Source organism: Hydra vulgaris, chromosome 08, assembly GCF_038396675.1.
Source record: "Hydra vulgaris chromosome 08, alternate assembly HydraT2T_AEP".
Lineage (NCBI taxonomy): Eukaryota > Metazoa > Cnidaria > Hydrozoa > Anthoathecata > Hydridae > Hydra > Hydra vulgaris.
The window spans coordinates 26,087,511-26,092,272 of NC_088927.1; the positions used below are offsets into that span (position 1 = coordinate 26,087,511).

The 4,762-nt window shown below is 27.6% G+C and overlaps 1 long non-coding RNA gene across 1 annotated transcript; it reads left to right on the plus strand.

Annotated features, from left to right (window-relative positions):
* Positions 1–1,312: 1,312 nt before the first annotated feature.
* On the plus strand, positions 1,313–4,035 carry LOC136083713 (uncharacterized). Its single transcript, XR_010640014.1, has 2 exons — positions 1,313–1,410; positions 3,833–4,035. It is a non-coding gene; the product is annotated as an uncharacterized LOC136083713 (long non-coding RNA).
* Positions 4,036–4,762: the final 727 nt, after the last annotated feature.

Consider the following 4,762-nt stretch of genomic DNA (forward strand, 5'->3'; position numbering starts at 1 on the left):
CGCTTATTGAGCTAGAGCAAGCGTCGAACCTCGGACCTCTGGGTTCTTAGCCAGAACTCAACCACTGCGCCACGGCTGCTCTCTTGCCTCTGGACATGTTTTTTAAAAATGTCAGTTTTTTAACTAAGAATGAACAAACAAGATTTTATTTTCAACACATTCCAGCTTGAACGTAAACTTATTGATAAATTTTGATGAAAAAAAAAGAAAAAATTTTAAACCTGAAACCTTTAAAACTAATCAGTGAGTTATTAATGACTTTTTTGAATAATGTGAGAAAAATATTTAATTAAAAATTGTTTCAAAACAATTAGTATGTATTAAAATGCAAAATTATTAAGCCATAACATGAAAACAAAAAAATGTTATTTATAATTAATTATGATTATTGACGTATGACTTTTTTATTGTAAAGATTTATGTGATGCATGTTTAACATTTCTTAATAATTAGGAGTAAATAATTTGTTACGGTCTGATTTAAACACATAATCTGTAACTAATTTACCGGTTTTTGCATCCTTTTAAGACAAACAGGAAATCCATTTAAAGCAACCATGACTTCATTTAAAACATCGTGACCACCAACAAAAACAATCGTGATTTTCAATTAAAACATTTAACGCATGCGCAATCTCAACGTTCAATATTAATCAAAACAAAGTTTTCTTTATATATTTTTTTATCTAGTATTATATAAATTTTTTTTTTAATATTATATTAATTTATTTTATACATATTTATCGATACATGCGTGTAGGCCTTACCGGGTTTTGCATTCATTTAAAACGAATATGGCATCCATTTAAAATTAAAATAAATTCCATTTAATTAAAATAAATTAATATATTAATAAAAATAAACTTATATAATATTAGATAAATAAATAAAGAAAGAAAATCTTTTTTTTTTAATAATATAGATCGTTGAGATTACGCATGCGTTAAATTTTTTATTGAAAATCACGATTTTTTTAATTGAAAATCACGAATATTTTAATTGATTGTCACGATGTTTTAAATGAATGTTATGTTTGTTTTAAAAGAATGTCACGATTGTTTTAAATGAATGTCACGGTTGTTTTAAATGGATGTCATTTTTATTGTAAATAGATGTAAAAACCGGTGTCGCGTTAAATAAGTAGATCGTTAAATAAGTAGACAGTCAGTTCTGCGCAAGCGTAACGCCTGCGCAGATACAGCGCAAAGCTTCCGTTAGGTAGGTTAAATCTATCGTTAAATAAGTAGCCTTGCTTCCGTTAGGTATAAACTCAAAAAACAAAAATAATCATGTTTTAAAATTTCTTTAAATTACATAATTAAAATGCGAGTCTATAATTACTCTGTTGAAGATGTTTAGCAGTCTCTGATGGAATAATAAATTATTATAATAAAAAAGTGTCAACTTTGTGGTATGTGTATATATAACCCACTATTTAAGTTAAACTTTTATATAATTTATGATTAAGAGTTTATTATTATTGTATATTTTATATTATTTTATGTTTCTGAAGTTAATTTTATACTATGTCTCAGCATCTCAAAAATCACAGTTGTTTTGGGACTTCCATTTTATGCATTGACTTATTTGTCGATTTTGCTCAGAACTATTAGTCAATTTTGTTATGTATTTAAGAGTTGCAATTAAGTATTACTAGAAATACTTATTGAAAACAATCTAAGACCAAATTAACTGTAAATTTATTATGGATTTGAATCTAATTTTCAGAAAGTGACCCTAGGTACAGTTTAAAAAAAAGCTTATTGTACCTAGGGTTACTAATTTTCAAACCCTTTTACTTGATGGAATTTTATTAGTATAAGTCAATATACTTATACTAATACAAAGTAATTAGTATAGAGATGTGATCGTATCAGTTTTGCCTTCTTTAGACAAGTCTGGGGACTTGAATTTGGGCACTAAAACAATCTAGCTATAGGTACACAAACTTCCCTTAGACCTTATTGGACCTCTTGCCTTAATAAAACTTGAAAAAAATATATTATTACAATTACTGATAATTGAAGTAAATATATTGAAAAATTAACAATTTATGCAACTACTTTATTTTATAGATTTTTGGTTCTCTTCAAAAAACTCTAAAATTTTAGATTATTTGATAAAGTCTGCTTATTTTCCTTAAACCAATCAATAAGAAAAAGGTTCAGAGTTTAAACTGGTAGCGGTAAAGGTTTGAAAAAAGCTATTTGTTAATGATAGTATCGTTGTAAAAAGGGGCTGTTGAAGTTCAAAATTTTCTAAAGTTTTCTTTAAAGTTTGTCAATACAGTCTAAAGACAAGGCCTTAGATATTTTAAGAGACTCACCTTGCTGGCTTGATGATACCTTGATTGATATAGCACAAAGTTTGTTTTTATATCAGTTTTCTAAAATGTTTGGGTTTCCAAGTTTAAAATATCTGGATTTTTTGCATTTTTAGTTGTTTTAATTCATGTGGTCTTTCAGAAAGTTACAGTTGTATGCAAATGATTAATGTTAGAAAATCATATTGGGTGTTTCTAAGTAATGTGTCCTGATGTTGTTTTACATTGGAAGTGTGTTTAGTTTTATGATTCACTCTTTAATAGTTTAAGTAAAGGTGATGTGCCATTGTTAATGCATAGAGTTGCACATTAAAATGATTGTGATTTTTTCTTAGAAAGAAATGCAATGGTTTTGTGTAGCAGTATCAACCTAAGTTTAGTTATATAAAAAGATAATGACACGCGGTAGCATTACCTGAAATGTATTGAGAATGGTAAATTAGAGATGTTTCCTTTTGTTACTGTGTTATACTGTCATAAACAGTTTGTCTTTAGTACTATCAATGTTGTGAATATATCCTGTTATTTCTACTGTTTTTGTTTTTATGACATATTTGAATATTTAAATTCAATCAATATACATAAATATGTTTTTTTTGTTTTTTATTGTTGATTTGTTTATGTACCTTATGTTCTAGTTAATATTTAAAAAATTCATTACTTAATTTATTTTTGTAAGTGTCTTATAGATGTCTAAAGTTATACAATTGGTTAATTTAGGTCAACTATTGTTTGTTCTTTATTTTGTTATTGGCATGATGATTCGTTTTGCTCACTTTGTAGTTGTTTTTTTCTTACTGTCATCAGTTATTCAACTAGGGTTGTTGATATAAGATATAGTCAATAGGTACAGTTATTAAAGTCAGTTCTTTATTTACATACATTTTGTTGCAGTTGCAGTTGATTATAGCTACTATTACAACTACACCAAAAGTAGTATTTAAAAAGAATGGCTATGTAATTTTTAATTATAATGAGATATTTGATCAATTTTTTATAGCATATTGTGAAAGTATAGACTATTCTGGCATGTTGATATATCTTTGATGGGCGGACATAAGAGTATAACTGCATTTTTGACCATTTAATGGTTTATATGAGAAAATGTGTCTTGTGTATGCCGACATCAATGGTTTTAACAGTATAGTTACACCATTCGGTTCAAACAGAATAAAAGTAATAACCCATTTCTCAAAATATGACTTCTGTAGCAAAATAATTGGGTTCATAATAATGTTTTTTTGCTCTCCTGAAAATTTACACTTTTGCAGTTATACTCTTATGTCCGCCCATCAAAGATATGGCTGTTTTAACATTTTTAACATTTATTTGATTTAAAAATTCAAATCCTTCAATTAGAGTTCATTTTGTAAATCAATTTATTGACATACATTAATCAATGCATTTATTAAGTACTCTTCTGGCACAAAAGCATTTTTTTAATTGTTTTATTTATTCGTTGTGATTTTATGATACTATTTATATTATACTATATTTCTATTCTATGTAGGCTTGTAATTCCATGTGGAAAAATCGAATTTCTTCCGAAAATGCCCAAGTTTCAACCAAGTTAAATTTTTTCAAAAGGACTTAAAAACCATGTTGTTTTATTTTGCTATTTATATTGTGTAAGGATATTATTTTTCTCATTGATGTGTAAGGATATTATTATATTGATTTTATTTTCCAAATAAAGTTTTAGTGTAGCATGAAGTGTGTCGTTTCTTTAATATCGTTTGTATTTAAAACATTCTCATAGTAAGAAATAGTAAACTAAGTCACATTTTATTATTATTGCGCTATGCATACATTAAGATCGCTAAAATCGTCGAATAATACCCGTCTAGGTTGTTATTCAACGGTAGTACAATAGTGGTGTAGTGGTAGAGCGCTCGCCTCATAATCAAAAAGTGTTCTGAGTTCGATCGCCACCACGTCCTTGGCAGTACCGCGCTCAACTTGTTTCTCCGCGTAGCGATCTTGATCGTCATGGTTTGTGTTTCGAAGTTATAGAGTTGAGAGAGGGTTGTAACAACAACTAAAGCAGCCTCCTTGACTGTAGTGTCTTTTTCGGCTTTGAAGAGGTAAATTAACACACAAAAAAAGGCTAGACACGAATTAATAAATTCTCTTTTCTTTTTTCTGGGATAACATCAAAATGCTGTCCTTACTATTTATTTGCGTAGAATCAAGTAACAATTACAAATTTTACAATCATTAAGTTTAAGGGTTAAGGATAAATAATTTAACGTAAAATATTTTGCTAATATGCACAGTTAAACTATTTAGGAATACAATAAACTTCCTTGTGAGATGACTATTTTATTTAATATCTTTAATAAGGGTGAATGGCCTATCAAAAAGCTTTTTCTTAAAAATATGTTTCTTGTCATACTATACTATAAAGATATAAATTGCGATTAGAATATACGTCGTGAGT